Source organism: Solea senegalensis, unplaced genomic scaffold, assembly GCF_019176455.1.
Source record: "Solea senegalensis isolate Sse05_10M unplaced genomic scaffold, IFAPA_SoseM_1 scf7180000016027, whole genome shotgun sequence".
Classification (NCBI taxonomy): domain Eukaryota; kingdom Metazoa; phylum Chordata; class Actinopteri; order Pleuronectiformes; family Soleidae; genus Solea; species Solea senegalensis.
In genome coordinates this window covers 17,576-32,720 of record NW_025321555.1, presented here as the reverse complement: position 1 = coordinate 32,720, position 15,145 = coordinate 17,576, and the positions used below count along the sequence as shown (strand labels likewise).

The following is a 15,145-nucleotide window of genomic DNA, read 5'->3' as shown; positions in this document are numbered from 1 at the left end:
TCTCACAATTTTTACATTTAATTAGTTAGTTAAAATCAACCTCTACTCGAGGGCAAATGCTGGATGTGGCATGAACGATGTCGCTCTGGCATGAACGATGTCGCTCTGGCATGAACGATGTCGCTCTGGCATGAACGATGTCGCGGCATGTCGCTCTGCATCGATGATGCTCTGGCATGGGCGATGTATGGACGATCTTGGCATGACGATGTCGCTCTGGCGATGATGCGATGTCGCTCTGGCATGATGCTCTGGCATGACGATGTTGCTCTGGCATGGACGATGATGCTCTGGCATGAGCGATGTCGCTCTGGCATGGACGCTCTGGCATGACGATGTAAGCTCTGGCATGGGCGATGGCGCTCTGGCATGAGCGATATGCTCTGGCATGAGCGATGTCGCTCTGAACGATGACACTCTGGCATGGGCGATGGCGCTCTGGTGCGATGATGGTCCTCTGGCATGACGATGTCCCTCTGACATGAGCGATGGCGGCTCTGGCATGGGCGATGGCGGCTCTGGCATGGGCGATGGCTCTGGCATGAACGATGACGCTCTGGCATGAGCGATGTCGCTCTGGCATGACGATGTGCTCTGGCATGAACGATGACACTCTGGCATGCCGCTCTGGCATGAGCGATGGCGCTGGCATGGGCGATGGCGCTCTGGTATGAGCGATGTCCCTCTGGCATGGGCGATGTCCCTCTGGCATGAGCGATGTCCTCTGACATGAGCGATGGCCTCTGGGCGATGGCGCTCTGGCATGGGCGATGGCGATGGCATGTGGCTCTGGCATGAGCGATGTTGCTCTGGCATGGGCGATGATGCTCTGGCATGAGCGATGGGCATGAACAATGTTGCTCTGGCATGGATGATGAGAGTGGGGCAACAGGTGGAAACAATCAAGGAATCACTGACAGTCTAAATGATCACGTATAAATTATTATATATGTTTCTAACCAGATGTTCTAGATGTTGCAGTCTCCACTAGAACAGACATATTAAAACTTCCCTTAGCTCTGGCTTTTCTCACTCCTTCAAACCTCCTTCAAAACCTTCAATACAGAATATAGCTGTTGAATGTGAAACGACAGAGAGAGACAGAAGTGAGGAAACAGGAGGGTGATGTCATGCAATTTCTGTCAAATGCTTTCAGTGTCATTAAGTGGAAAAGAAAGAGTGAATGACAGCAGAGGGAGAGAAATGACAGGAGGAAAAAGCACTGGCAGACAAAGAGGACAAAGACAATGGGAGACAAAACAACAACAACGTAATAATGTCAGACAATAGACTGTGCAGGCAGCTGCAGGCGCGGACTCTGTCTTTCTTGTTGTTTATGTTTTTATTTTGAAGCAGTGAAATGATGTCAATCATCATTTAGTCAGTCTGGGCCTCATTGTTCTCGTCTGGCTCTGAAGACTTTTATGTTGCTGAAAATATCGAGTATGACTTAGATAATCAATCTCTTGAATCACCATCAGGGGCAACTTCACTGTTAGTCTGTACCGCGAAAATAAGATGACTTCTGAGATGTTTATGGTACAAATAAATGTTTGTCAATCCTGGTCCTCGGGAGCCTCTGTCCTGCAGGTTTTACATGTCATCAGGCAAAAGGCTTTTTGTGGCGCGCGTGCACTTTTCACTGCGTTTTAATGTTTTCCTCAGTTATGTTCAGTGGATAACTATAGATGTAATGTACCACAGCTTGTGATATTAAGACATGCAACTGCAGCTCAGTTAGCACTAGTATTTCAACTCAGATGTGCATGTATAAACGCGTTGCATGTTTTACTTTCATTTGTGATTGCAGTCATGACAGAATCACATGGTTCACAGGAGTCTTGTTAATAAGTCAGGATATGGCTTGTTGGATGGATAATGCCTTAGGTGGGAATGGCAAAGCACCAGGCTGCTGCACAAACAATTAGCTTCCCCTCAACTGGCTTTATCTTGTTGATGACATTGATGTGTGTGTGTGTACATGCCTGTCTGAGTTCAGCATGCTTATTTTCTTCATTGGAAATGACTGTGTGTGTTGGGTGTAGATGCATGTGTGTGTGTCCAGAGGTTGTATGTATTTGCATGCTTGTATTTCACTTCCCTTTAATTCCAGGCTACACGGGTCAGATAAGGAAGCCATTACCCCACAGCAAGAATAGAACTGATATTTTATACCCAAAGAAAACAAATTCATTTTATCAGTGGCTCCAGCAACATACAGGGACACAAGGGAGCAGGTGTTTAAACTGAAAATGTGTGTTTACACTTTCAATGCTCGTAAACACCAGAGAAATATGGATGAAGCCAGACATTCAACATCTCATAATTGGTTGTGGAAACCTAACCTATTTTTATGGTCCCAAATGCATTGCTTTGGGCTTTAAGGTTTATTTATATTAATATCATTGCATTTATTAACTTTCTGTTGACGAGTGGCTTAATTAGATCCTCTTCCAGGCTTCAAACACATTTGTGTATACAAAAATGAAAATACATACGACAAAGTTATAAAAACACACGGTTTGCTTGACCATTTGTAGCATGCAAAAATAATCAGGCCATAAAAATGCTACAATAAATTATAAAGAGGTTAAACTACAGATAACGAAAAAGGTTCAAAGTAAAAAAAACTTATCAACAACAAACTCACGCATAAATGGTGACGCTCTGGCAGGGAGATGCAGAAACTAAATACACATGAGGGTGGGGCAACAGGTGGAAACAATAGGGGCAATCAAGGGAGGTGATCAGGCTGGTGACAGGAAGGGCAAGTGGTCTGAAATGAGAGGGAAGTTACTTTCAAAATAAAACACAGGAAGTCACAATGTAAAAACAGGACAGGTCTCACCGCGTTGTGACAGCTGTGGCAGTTCAAATACAACATTAATGGTTTTACTAAGAAAAGTAACAAACGTGACATAAAAACTAGATTGAAACTTGATTAAAAAGATCATCTAATTAATTAGGTGCTTTGTAATTAATTAATCACAATGAATCACATTTTAATTGCATATCAATGTTTTACAAAAGAAGCAACATTTTTTAATGCGTTATTTCTTTCTGTAATTAATTAGTTAATGGAAATGAACACGCCAAAGTCCCAGCCCCAGTAAAAACTCATCTATTCTCAAACGTCTAGTTCGTTAACCCTCTCTACTTCGTTACTGCGAGAACAAAATTGATCTGCTTGCAAATAGTTATTTGCTTTCAAATCCATTCTATTTGCTTTTGCACAATAAACACACATTTCCCTCCATACTTTCATCCTGCCCAAACTCCTCTAACCCCTCCTTGTCCATCAGTCCTCCCCCATGTTGCCTTTAATCCATCACTGCTTCCTTCACATTATATTTCCTCAGCCCTCCTCTGCTTCCTCTTTCAGGTTGGCGCCGTGTGGTGAACCGTTTGTCAAACAGAAAACTATAACGATTCTCCGGAATGGTTTTTCTGCATCCCTGAGATAACTGCTACAGAAAAGCAGAGAAGAAAACAGAGTAGATGAGGGAACAAGGCCTCAGTCATCATCAAACTGCTGAGTCTCACAGATGAAACCTTCCAAAACATCTGTGTTTTTTCTTCTTCCTTCCCTTACTCACTGAGACAGAAACTAATGCTTCTAGGTTTGTTAATTTCCCCACAGACGTGCGTTTTGGATCATTTTTCTCTTGCGCGTCACCAGGAAGAATTGTGGGTTGCTTGACTGGCAACAGTATAACCAATTTCCTACAACTTTCCTCACTGTACACTGAAGACAGTGAAAAACATCATCATACTTTCACTGACTGAAAAAACACAAGTGCAGAAAGCAGGTCAGGGACAATGGACAGATCTAGAACTCTGGGCAGAACTTCCCAGAACTCAAGTTGAAGTTGAGTGCTGATGACACAAATTTCAGTCAGACTCAAAGATTTAATTAAATTTCAGTTCAAGGTTATTTTTTATTGACAACATGCATTATCTCAAGGCCCTTTATATAGAAAGGCAGATACCTTTACAATATTATAGAGAAGAGAACAGAAGAAGAAAGGACCAGACTGCCAGATGTGCAGCGTCTGCCTCCACCGGGGTGAAAGGAAAAACCGCCTGAACAGGGACTGTTTCCATCAGATTAAAAGTCTGATGCTCTACCGACTGAGCTACCCAGGCTTCGGAAGGTGCATCTGGTGGCCGCAAAATTCGCCTAGTGAACAAATTCTACAGAAGATAATGAGTGACAGACCGAGGGAGATATATCTTGGTTGATCGTGGAATATCATGAAAAGGATGCACACTGGTCTACAGTCTTTTTGGCTGTCAAAGTGCTTTGAAACAAGCACTTTGACTTAATTTGAACCGTTTTCAAGATGAGAGACAATACAGCCAAAAAGACTGTAGACCAGTGTGCAGCCTTATCATGATATTCCACGATCAACCACAACTCCCTCGATCTGTAGAATTTGTTCACCAGGCAAATTTTGCGGCCACCAAGAGCACCTTCAGAAGCCTGTGTAGCTCAGTCGGTAGAGCATCAGACTTTTAATCTGAGGGTCTAGGGTCTAGTGCAGCACATATTGTGATGGGGGACATGAGTTCCCGCAGCTTGAAAGTCTTTTTGCCTGTACTGTGATGTAGAAATTCTTAAATAACACATCACCGCCTGAATAGAGACTTGAACCCTAGACCCTCAGATTAAAAGTCTGATGCTCTACCGACTGAGCTACACAGGCTTCTGAAGGTGCTCTTGGTGGCCGCAAAATTTGCCTGGTGAACAAATTCTACAGATCGAGGGAGTTGTGGTTGATCGTGGAATATCTTGAAAAGGATGGACACTGGTCTACAGTCTTTTTGGCTGTCTTTTCTCTTGAAATAAGCACTCTGACTCGAGAACTCTTAATTTGAACAGTTTTCAAGGTGAGTACAGCACAAATTGTGATGGGGGACATGAGTTCCCGCAGCATGATGGTCTCTCTTGAAGGTCTTTTGGACTTGAACCCTAGACCCTCAGATTAAATGTCTGATGCTCTACCGACTGAGCTACCCAGGCTTAAGAAAGTGCTCTTGGTGACCGCAAAATTGGCCTAGTGAACAAATTCTATAGAAGATAATGAGCAACAGACTGAGGGAGATATATCTTGGTTGATCGTGGAATATCATGATAAGGCTGCACAGTGGTTTACAGTCTTTTGAACCGTTTTCAAGGTGAGTGCAGCACATATTGTGATGGGGGACATGAGTTCCCGCAGCTTGAAGGTCTTTTTGCCTGTACTGTGAAGTAGAAATTCTTAAATAACACATCACCGCCTGAATAGGGACTTGAACCCTAGACCCTCAGATTAAAAGTCTGATGCTCTACCGACTGAGCTACCCAGGCTTCGGAAGGTGTATTTGGTGGTCGCAAAATTCGCCTAGTGAACAAATTCTACAGAAGATAATGAGTGATAGACCGAGGGAGATATATCTTGGTTGATAGTGGAATATCATGATAAGGCTGCACACTGGTCTACAGTCTTTTTGGCTGTATTATCTTTTGAAACAAGCACTCTGACTCTCGAAATCTTAATTTGAAAAATTTTCAAGATGAGTGCAGCACATATTGTGATGGGGACATGAGTTCCCGCAGCATGATGGGCTCTCTTGAAGGTCTTTTGGCCTGTACTGTGAAGTAGAATTTCTTAAAAAGCACAGCAGCGCCTGAATAGGGACTTGAACCCTAGACCCTCAGATTAAAAGTCTGATGCTCTACCGACTGAGCTACCCAGGCTTCGGAAGGTGCATTTGGTGGTCGCAAAATTCACCTAGTGAACAAATTCTACAGAAGATAATGAGTGACAGACCGAGGGAGATATATCTTGGTTGATCGTGGAATATCATGAAAAGGATGCACCCTGGTTTACAGTCTTTTTGGCTGTCAAAGTGCTTTGAAACAAGCACTTTGACTTAATTTGAACCGTTTTCAAGATGAGTGCAGCACATATTGTGATGGGGGACATGAGTTCCCGCAGCATGATGGGCTCTCTTGAAGGTCTTTTGGCCTGTACTGTGAAGTAGAAATTCTTAAATAACACATCTCCGCCTGAATAGGGACTTGAACCCTAGACCCTCAGATTAAAAGTCTGATGCTCTACCGACTGAGCTACCCAGGCTTCGGAAGGTGCTTTTGGTGGCCGCAAAATTCGCCTAGTGAACAAATTCTACAGAAGATAATGAGTGACAGACCGAGGGAGATATATCTCGGTTGATCGTGGAATATCATGAAAAGGATGCACCCTGGTTTACAGTCTTTTTGGCTGTCAAAGTGCTTTGAAACAAACACTTTGACTTAATTTGAACCGTTTTCAAGATGAGTGCAGCACATATTGTGATGGGGGACATGAGTTCCCGCAGCTTGAAGGTCTTTTTGCCTGTACTGTGATGTAGAAATTCTTAAATAGCACATCACCGCCTGAATAGTGACCTGAACCCTAGACCCTCAGATTAAAAGTCTGATGCTCTACCGACTGAGCTACCCAGGCTTCTGAAGGTGCTTTTGGTGGCCGCAAAATTTGCCTGGTGAACAAATTCTACAGAACGAGGGAGTTGTGGTTGATCGTGGAATATCATGATAGGGCTGCACAGTGGTTTACAGTCTTTTGAACCATTTTCAAGGTGAGTGCAGCACATATTGTGATGGGGGACATGAGTTCCCGCAGCTTGAAGGTCTTTTGGCCTGTACTGTGAAGTAGAATTTCTTAAAAAGCACATCACCGCCTGAATAGGGACTTGAACCCTAGACCCTCAGATTAAAAGTCTGATGCTCTACCGACTGAGCTACCCAGGCTTCGGAAGGTGCATTTGGTGGTCGCAAAATTCACCTAGTGAACAAATTCTACAGAAGATAATGAGTGACAGACCGAGGGAGATATATCTTGGTTGATTGTGGAATATCATGAAAAGGATGCACACTGGTCTACAGTCTTTTTGGCTGTCAAAGTGCTTTGAAACAAGCACTTTGACTTAATTTGAACCGTTTTCAAGGTGAGTGCAGCACATATTGTGATGGGGGACATGAGTTCCCGCAGCTTGAAGGTCTTTTTGCCTGTACTGTGATGTAGAAATTCTTAAATAACACATCAGCGCCTGAATAGGGACTTGAACCCTAGACCCTCAGATTAAAAGTCTGATGCTCTACCGATTTAGCTACCCAGGCTTCGGAAGGTGCATTTGGTGGTCGCAAAATTCGCCTAGTGAACAAATTCTACAGAGTGACAGACCGAGGGAGATATATCTTGGTTGATCGTGGAATATCATGATAAGGCTGCACAGTGGTTTACAGTCTTTTGAACCGTTTTCAAGGTGAGTGCAGCACATATTGTGATTGTAAAACAAGCACTCTGACTCTAGAACTCTTAATTTGAACCGTTTTCAAGATGAGTGCGGCACATATTGTGATGGGGGACATGAGTTACCGCACCATGATGGGCTCTCTTGAAGGTCTTTTGGCCCGTACTGTGAAGTAGAAATTCTTAAATAACACATCTCCGCCTGAATAGGGACTTGAACCCTAGACCCTCAGATTAAAAGTCTGATGCTCTACCGACTGAGCTACCCAGGCTTCGGAAGGTGCATCTGGTGGCCGCAAAATTCGCCTAGTGAACAAATTCTACAGAAGATAATAAGTGACAGACCGTGGGAGATATATCTTGGTTGATTGTGGAATATCATGAAAAGAATGCACACTGGTTTACAGTCTTTTTGGCTGTCTTGTCTCTTAAAACAAGCACTCTGACTCTAGAACTCTTAATTTGAACCGTTTTCAAGATGAGTGCGGCACATATTGTGATGGGGGACATGAGTTCCCGCAGCATGATGGGCTCTCTTGAAGGTCTTTTGGACTTGAACCCTAGACCCTCAGATTAAAAGTCTGATGCTCTACCGACTGAGCTACCCAGGCTTCAGAAAGTGCTCTTGGTGACCGCAAAATTGGCCTAGTGAACAAATTCTATAGAAGATAATGAGCGAGAGACTGAGGGAGATATATCTTGGTTGATCGTGGAATATCATGATAAGGCTGCACAGTGGTTTACAGTCTTTTGAACCATTTTCAAGGTGAGTGCAGCACATATTGTGATGGGGGACATGAGTTCCCGCAGCTTGAAGGTCTTTTTGCCTGTACTGTGAAGTAGAAATTGTTAAATAACACATCACCGCCTGAATAGGGACTTGAACCCTAGACCCTCAGATTAAAAGTCTGATGCTCTACCGACTGAGCTACCCAGGCTTCGGAAGGTGCATTTGGTGGTCGCAAAATTCGCCTAGTGAACAAATTCTACAGAAGATAATGAGTGATAGACCGAGGGAGATATATCTTGGTTGATCGTGGAATATCATGATAAGGCTGCACACTGGTCTACAGTCTTTTTGGCTGTATTGTCTCTTGAAACAAGCACTCTGACTCTCGAAATCTTAATTTGAAAAATTTTCAAGATGAGTGCAGCACATATTGTGATGGGGACATGAGTTCCCGCAGCATGATGGGCTCTCTTGAAGGTCTTTTGGCCTGTACTGTGAAGTAGAATTTCTTAAAAAGCACAGTAGCGCCTGAATAGGGACTTGAACCCTAGACCCTCAGATTAAAAGTCTGATGCTCTACCGACTGAGCTACCCAGGCTTCGGAAGTTGATTTTGGTGGCCGCAAAATTCGCCTAGTGAACAAATTCTACAGAAGATAATGAGTGACAGACCGTGGGAGATATATCTTGGTTGATTGTGGAATATCATGAAAAGGATGCACACTGGTCTACAGTCTTTTTGGCTGTCAAAGTGCTTTGAAACAAGCACTTTGACTTAATTTGAACCGTTTTCAAGATGAGTGCAGCACATATTGTGATGGGGGACATGAGTTCCCGCAGCTTGAAGGTCTTTTTGCCTGTACTGTGATGTAGAAATTCTTAAATAACACATCACCGCCTGAACAGGGACTTGAACCCTAGACCCTCACATTAAAAGTCTGATGCTCTACTGACTGAGCTACCCAGGCTTCGGAAGGTGCATTTGGTGGTCGCAAAATTCGCCTAGTGAACAAATTCTACAGAAGATAATGAGTGACAGACCGAGGGAGATATATCTTGGTTGATCGTGGAATATCATGATAAGGCTGCACAGTGGTTTACAGTCTTTTGAACCGTTTTCAAGGTGAGTGCAGCACATATTGTGATTGTAAAACAAGCACTCTGACTCTAGAACTCTTAATTTGAACCGTTTTCAAGATGAGTGGGGCACATATTGTGATGGGGGACATGAGTTCCCGCAGCATGATGGGCTCTCTTGAAGGTCTTTTGGCCCGTACTGTGAAGTAGAAATTCTTAAATAACACATCTCCGCCTGAATAGGGACTTGAACCCTAGACCCTCAGATTAAAAGTCTGATGCTCTACCGACTGAGCTACCCAGGCTTCGGAAGGTGCATCTGGTGGCCGCAAAATTCGCCTAGTGAACAAATTCTACAGAAGATAATAAGTGACAGACCGAGGGAGATATATCTTGGTTGATTGTGGAATATCATGAAAAGGATGCACACTGGTCTACAGTCTTTTTGGCTGTCAAAGTGCTTTGAAACAAGCACTTTGACTTAATTTGAACCGTTTTCAAGATGAGTGCAGCACATATTGTGATGGGGGACATGAGTTCCCGCAGCTTGAAGGTCTTTTTGCCTGTACTGTGATGTAGAAATTCTTAAATAACACATCACCGCCTGAATAGGGACTTGAACCCTAGACCCTCAGATTAAAAGTCTGATGCTCTACCGACTGAGCTACCCAGGCTTCCGAAGGTGCTTTTGGTGGCCGCAAAATTTGCCTGGTGAACAAATTCTACAGAACGAGGGAGTTGTGGTTGATCGTGGAATATCATGATAGGGCTGCACAGTGGTTTACAGTCTTTTGAACCATTTTCAAGGTGAGTGCAGCACATATTGTGATGGGGGACATGAGTTCCCGCAGCTTGAAGGTCTTTTTGCCTGTACTGTGAAGTAGAAATTGTTAAATAACACATCACCGCCTGAATAGGGACTTGAACCCTAGACCCTCAGATTAAAAGTCTGATGCTCTACCGACTGAGCTACCCAGGCTTCGGAAGGTGTATTTGGTGGTCGCAAAATTCGCCTAGTGAACAAATTCTACAGAAGATAATGAGTGATAGACCGAGGGAGATATATCTTGGTTGATAGTGGAATATCATGATAAGGCTGCACACTGGTCTACAGTCTTTTTGGCTGTATTGTCTCTTGAAACAAGCACTCTGACTCTCGAAATCTTAATTTGAAAAATTTTCAAGATGAGTGCAGCCCATATTGTGATGGGGGACATGAGTTCCCGCAGCATGATGGGCTCTCTTGAAGGTCTTTTGGCCTGTACTGTGAAGTAGAATTTCTTAAAAAGCACAGCAGCGCCTGGATAGGGACTTGAACCCTAGACCCTCAGATTAAAAGTCTGATGCTCTACCGACTGAGCTACCCAGGCTTCGGGAAGTGCTTTTGGTGGCCGCAAAATTGGCCTAGTGAACAAATTCTACAGAAGATAATGAGTGACAGACCGAGGGAGATATATCTTGGTTGATTGTGGAATATCATGAAAAGGATGCACACTGGTCTACAGTCTTTTTGGCTGTCAAAGTGCTTTGAAACAAGCACTTTGACTTAATTTGAACCGTTTTCAAGATGAGTGCAGCACATATTGTGATGGGGGACATGAGTTCCCGCAGCTTGAAGGTCTTTTTGCCTGTACTGTGATGTAGAAATTCTTAAATAACACATCAGCGCCTGAATAGGGACTTGAACCCTAGACCCTCAGATTAAAAGTCTGATGCTCTACCGATTTAGCTACCCAGGCTTCGGAAGGTGCATTTGGTGGTCGCAAAATTCGCCTAGTGAACAAATTCTACAGAAGATAATGAGTGACAGACCGAGGGAGATATATCTTGGTTGATCGTGGAATATCATGATAAGGCTGCACAGTGGTTTACAGTCTTTTGAACCGTTTTCAAGGTGAGTGCAGCACATATTGTGATTGTAAAACAAGCACTCTGACTCTAGAACTCTTAATTTGAACCGTTTTCAAGATGAGTGCGGCACATATTGTGATGGGGGACATGAGTTACCGCACCATGATGGGCTCTCTTGAAGGTCTTTTGGCCCGTACTGTGAAGTAGAAATTCTTAAATAACACATCTCCGCCTGAATAGGGACTTGAACCCTAGACCCTCAGATTAAAAGTCTGATGCTCTACCGACTGAGCTACCCAGGCTTCGGAAGGTGCATCTGGTGGCCGCAAAATTCGCCTAGTGAACAAATTCTACAGAAGATAATAAGTGACAGACCGTGGGAGATATATCTTGGTTGATTGTGGAATATCATGAAAAGAATGCACACTGGTTTACAGTCTTTTTGGCTGTCTTGTCTCTTAAAACAAGCACTCTGACTCTAGAACTCTTAATTTGAACCGTTTTCAAGATGAGTGCGGCACATATTGTGATGGGGGACATGAGTTCCCGCAGCATGATGGGCTCTCTTGAAGGTCTTTTGGACTTGAACCCTAGACCCTCAGATTAAAAGTCTGATGCTCTACCGACTGAGCTACCCAGGCTTCAGAAAGTGCTCTTGGTGACCGCAAAATTGGCCTAGTGAACAAATTCTATAGAAGATAATGAGCGACAGACTGAGGGAGATATATCTTGGTTGATCGTGGAATATCATGATAAGGCTGCACAGTGGTCTACAGTCTTTTTGGCTTTCAAAGTGCTTTGAAACAAGCACTTTGACTTAATTTGAACCGTTTTCAAGATGAGTGCAGCACATATTGTGATGGGGGACATGAGTTCCCGCAGCTTGAAGATCTTTTTGCCTGTACTGTGATGTAGAAATTCTTAAATAACACATCACCGCCTGAATAGGGACTTGAACCCTAGACCCTCACATTAAAAGTCTGATGCTCTACTGACTGAGCTACCCAGGCTTCGGAAGGTGCATTTGGTGGTCGCAAAATTCGCCTAGTGAACAAATTCTACAGAAGATAATGAGTGACAGACCGAGGGAGATATATCTTGGTTGATCGTGGAATATCATGATAAGGCTGCACACTGGTCTACAGTCTTTTTGGCTGTCTTGTCTTTTGAAACAAGCACTCTGACTTAATTTGAACCATTTTCAAGATGAGTGCAGCACATGTTGTGATGGGGGAAATGAGTTCCCGCAGCATGATGGGCTCTCTTGAAGGTCTTTTTGCCTGTACTGTGATGTAGAAATTCTTAAATAACACATCACCGCCTGAATAGGGACTTGAACCCTAGACCCTCAGATTAAAAGTCTGATGCTGTACCGACTGAGCTACCCAGGCTTCGGAAGGTGCATCTGGTGGCCGCAAAATTCGCCTAGCGAACAAATTCTACAGAAGATAATGAGTGACAGACCGTGGGAGATATATCTTGGTTGATTGTGGAATATCATGAAAAGGATGCACACTGGTCTACAGTCTTTTTGGCTGTCTTTGTCTCTTGAAACAAGCACTCTGACTTAGAACTCTTAATTTGAACCGTTTTCAAGGTGAGTGCAGCACATATTGTGATGGGGGACATGAGTTCCCGCAGCATGATTGGCTCTCTTGAAGGTCTTTTGGCCTGTACTGTGAAGTAGAATTTCTTAAAAGGCAGAGCAGCGCCTGAATAGGGACTTGAACCCTAGACCCTCAGATTAAAAGTCTGATGCTCTACCGACTGAGCTACCCAGGCTTCGGAAGGTGCATTTGGTGGTCGCAAAATTCGCCTAGTGAACAAATTCTACAGAAGATAATGAGTGACAGACCGAGGGAGATATATCTTGGTTGATCGTGGAATATCATGATAAGGCTGCACAGTGGTTTACAGTCTTTTGAACCGTTTTCAAGGTGAGTGCAGCACATATTGTGATTGTAAAACAAGCACTCTGACTCTAGAACTCTTAATTTGAACCGTTTTCAAGATGAGTGCGGCACATATTGTGATGGGGGACATGAGTTACCGCACCATGATGGGCTCTCTTGAAGGTCTTTTGGCCCGTACTGTGAAGTAGAAATTCTTAAATAACACATCTCCGCCTGAATAGGGACTTGAACCCTAGACCCTCAGATTAAAAGTCTGATGCTCTACCGACTGAGCTACCCAGGCTTCAGAAGGTGCTTTTGGTGGCCGCAAAATTCGCCTAGTGAACAAATTCTACAGAAGATAATGAGTGATAGACCGAGGGAGATATATCTTGGTTGATCGTGGAATATCATGAAAAGGATGCACACTGGTTTACAGTCTTTTTGGCTGTCTTGTCTCTTAAAACAAGCACTCTGACTCTAGAACTCTTAATTTGAACCGTTTTCAAGATGAGTGCGGCACATATTGTGATGGGGGACATGAGTTCCCGCAGCATGATGGGCTCTCTTGAAGGTCTTTTGGACTTGAACCCTAGACCCTCAGATTAAAAGTCTGATGCTCTACCGACTGAGCTACCCAGGCTTCAGAAAGTGCTCTTGGTGACCGCAAAATTGGCCTAGTGAACAAATTCTATAGAAGATAATGAGCAACAGACTGAGGGAGATATATCTTGGTTGATCGTGGAATATCATGATAAGGCTGCACAGTGGTTTACAGTCTTTTGAACCGTTTTCAAGGTGAGTGCAGCACATATTGTGATGGGGGACATGAGTTCCCGCAGCTTGAAGGTCTTTTTGCCTGTACTGTGAAGTAGAAATTCTTAAATAACACATCACCGCCTGAATAGGGACTTGAACCCTAGACCCTCAGATTAAAAGTCTGATGCTCTACCGACTGAGCTACCCAGGCTTCAGAAAGTGCTCTTGGTGACCGCAAAATTGGCCTAGTGAACAAATTCTATAGAAGATAATGAGTGACAGACCGAGGGAGATATATCTTGGTTGATCGTGGAATATCATGATAAGGCTGCACAGTGGTCTACAGTCTTTTTGGCTTTCAAAGTGCTTTGAAACAAGCACTTTGACTTAATTTGAACCGTTTTCAAGATGAGTGCAGCACATATTGTGATGGGGGACATGAGTTCCCGCAGCTTGAAGGTCTTTTTGCCTGTACTGTGATGTAGAAATTCTTAAATAACACATCACCGCCTGAATAGGGACTTGAACCCTAGACCCTCAGATTAAAAGTCTGATGCTCTACCGACTGAGCTACCCAGGCTTCGGAAGGTGCATTTGGTGGTCGCAAAATTCGCCTAGTGAACAAATTCTACAGAAGATAATGAGTGATAGACCGAGGGAGATATATCTTGGTTGATCGTGGAATATCATGATAAGGCTGCACACTGGTCTACAGTCTTTTTGGCTGTATTGTCTCTTGAAACAAGCACTCTGACTCTCGAAATCTTAATTTGAAAAATTTTCAAGATGAGTGCAGCACATATTGTGATGGGGACATGAGTTCCCGCAGCATGATGGGCTCTCTTGAAGGTCTTTTGGCCTGTACTGTGAAGTAGAATTTCTTAAAAAGCACAGCAGCGCCTGAATAGGGACTTGAACCCTAGACCCTCAGATTAAAAGTCTGATGCTCTACCGACTGAGCTACCCAGGCTTCGGAAGGTGCTTTTGGTGGCCGCAAAATTCGCCTAGTGAACAAATTCTACAGAAGATAATGAGTGACAGACCGTGGGAGATATATCTTGGTTGATTGTGGAATATCATGAAAAGGATGCACACTGGTCTACAGTCTTTTTGGCTGTCTTAATTTGAACCGTTTTCAAGATGAGTGCAGCACATATTGTGATGGGGGACATGAGTTCCCGCAGCTTGAAGGTCTTTTTGCCTGTACTGTGATGTAGAAATTCTTAAATAACACATCACCGCCTGAATAGGGACTTGAACCCTAGACCCTCAGATTAAAAGTCTGATGCTCTACCGACTGAGCTACCCAGGCTTCGGAAGGTGCATTTGGTGGTCGCAAAATTCGCCTAGTGAACAAATTCTACAGAAGATAATGAGTGATAGACCGAGGGAGATATATCTTGGTTGATCGTGGAATATCATGATAAGGCTGCACACTGGTCTACAGTCTTTTTGGCTGTATTGTCTCTTGAAACAAGCACTCTGACTCTAGAACTCTTAATTTTAACCGTTTTCAAGGTGAGTGCAGCCCATATTGTG

General features: G+C 43.7%; 18 non-coding genes across 18 annotated transcripts; all 18 read right to left on the bottom strand.

The window, feature by feature from the left end:
* Positions 1-5,277: 5,277 nt before the first annotated feature.
* On the bottom strand, positions 5,278-5,350 carry trnak-uuu. Its single transcript has one exon. It is a non-coding gene; the product is annotated as a tRNA-Lys (tRNA).
* A 317-nt stretch (positions 5,351-5,667) lies between these two features.
* trnak-uuu lies at positions 5,668-5,740 on the bottom strand. Its single transcript has one exon. It is a non-coding gene; the product is annotated as a tRNA-Lys (tRNA).
* A 309-nt stretch (positions 5,741-6,049) lies between these two features.
* trnak-uuu lies at positions 6,050-6,122 on the bottom strand. Its single transcript has one exon. It is a non-coding gene; the product is annotated as a tRNA-Lys (tRNA).
* Positions 6,123-6,723: 601 nt separating this feature from the next.
* On the bottom strand, positions 6,724-6,796 carry trnak-uuu. Its single transcript has one exon. It is a non-coding gene; the product is annotated as a tRNA-Lys (tRNA).
* Positions 6,797-7,497: 701 nt separating this feature from the next.
* On the bottom strand, positions 7,498-7,570 carry trnak-uuu. Its single transcript has one exon. It is a non-coding gene; the product is annotated as a tRNA-Lys (tRNA).
* A 593-nt stretch (positions 7,571-8,163) lies between these two features.
* trnak-uuu lies at positions 8,164-8,236 on the bottom strand. The gene has a single exon. It is a non-coding gene; the product is annotated as a tRNA-Lys (tRNA).
* Positions 8,237-8,553: 317 nt separating this feature from the next.
* trnak-uuu lies at positions 8,554-8,626 on the bottom strand. Its single transcript has one exon. It is a non-coding gene; the product is annotated as a tRNA-Lys (tRNA).
* A 710-nt stretch (positions 8,627-9,336) lies between these two features.
* Positions 9,337-9,409, bottom strand: trnak-uuu. The gene has a single exon. It is a non-coding gene; the product is annotated as a tRNA-Lys (tRNA).
* Positions 9,410-9,705: 296 nt separating this feature from the next.
* Positions 9,706-9,778, bottom strand: trnak-uuu. The gene has a single exon. It is a non-coding gene; the product is annotated as a tRNA-Lys (tRNA).
* Positions 9,779-10,010: 232 nt separating this feature from the next.
* trnak-uuu lies at positions 10,011-10,083 on the bottom strand. Its single transcript has one exon. It is a non-coding gene; the product is annotated as a tRNA-Lys (tRNA).
* Positions 10,084-10,401: 318 nt separating this feature from the next.
* Positions 10,402-10,474, bottom strand: trnak-uuu. The gene has a single exon. It is a non-coding gene; the product is annotated as a tRNA-Lys (tRNA).
* Positions 10,475-11,184: 710 nt separating this feature from the next.
* trnak-uuu lies at positions 11,185-11,257 on the bottom strand. The gene has a single exon. It is a non-coding gene; the product is annotated as a tRNA-Lys (tRNA).
* A 1,407-nt stretch (positions 11,258-12,664) lies between these two features.
* Positions 12,665-12,737, bottom strand: trnak-uuu. The gene has a single exon. It is a non-coding gene; the product is annotated as a tRNA-Lys (tRNA).
* Positions 12,738-13,078: 341 nt separating this feature from the next.
* On the bottom strand, positions 13,079-13,151 carry trnak-uuu. The gene has a single exon. It is a non-coding gene; the product is annotated as a tRNA-Lys (tRNA).
* Positions 13,152-13,744: 593 nt separating this feature from the next.
* trnak-uuu lies at positions 13,745-13,817 on the bottom strand. Its single transcript has one exon. It is a non-coding gene; the product is annotated as a tRNA-Lys (tRNA).
* A 296-nt stretch (positions 13,818-14,113) lies between these two features.
* trnak-uuu lies at positions 14,114-14,186 on the bottom strand. The gene has a single exon. It is a non-coding gene; the product is annotated as a tRNA-Lys (tRNA).
* Positions 14,187-14,503: 317 nt separating this feature from the next.
* On the bottom strand, positions 14,504-14,576 carry trnak-uuu. The gene has a single exon. It is a non-coding gene; the product is annotated as a tRNA-Lys (tRNA).
* Positions 14,577-14,845: 269 nt separating this feature from the next.
* On the bottom strand, positions 14,846-14,918 carry trnak-uuu. The gene has a single exon. It is a non-coding gene; the product is annotated as a tRNA-Lys (tRNA).
* Positions 14,919-15,145: the final 227 nt, after the last annotated feature.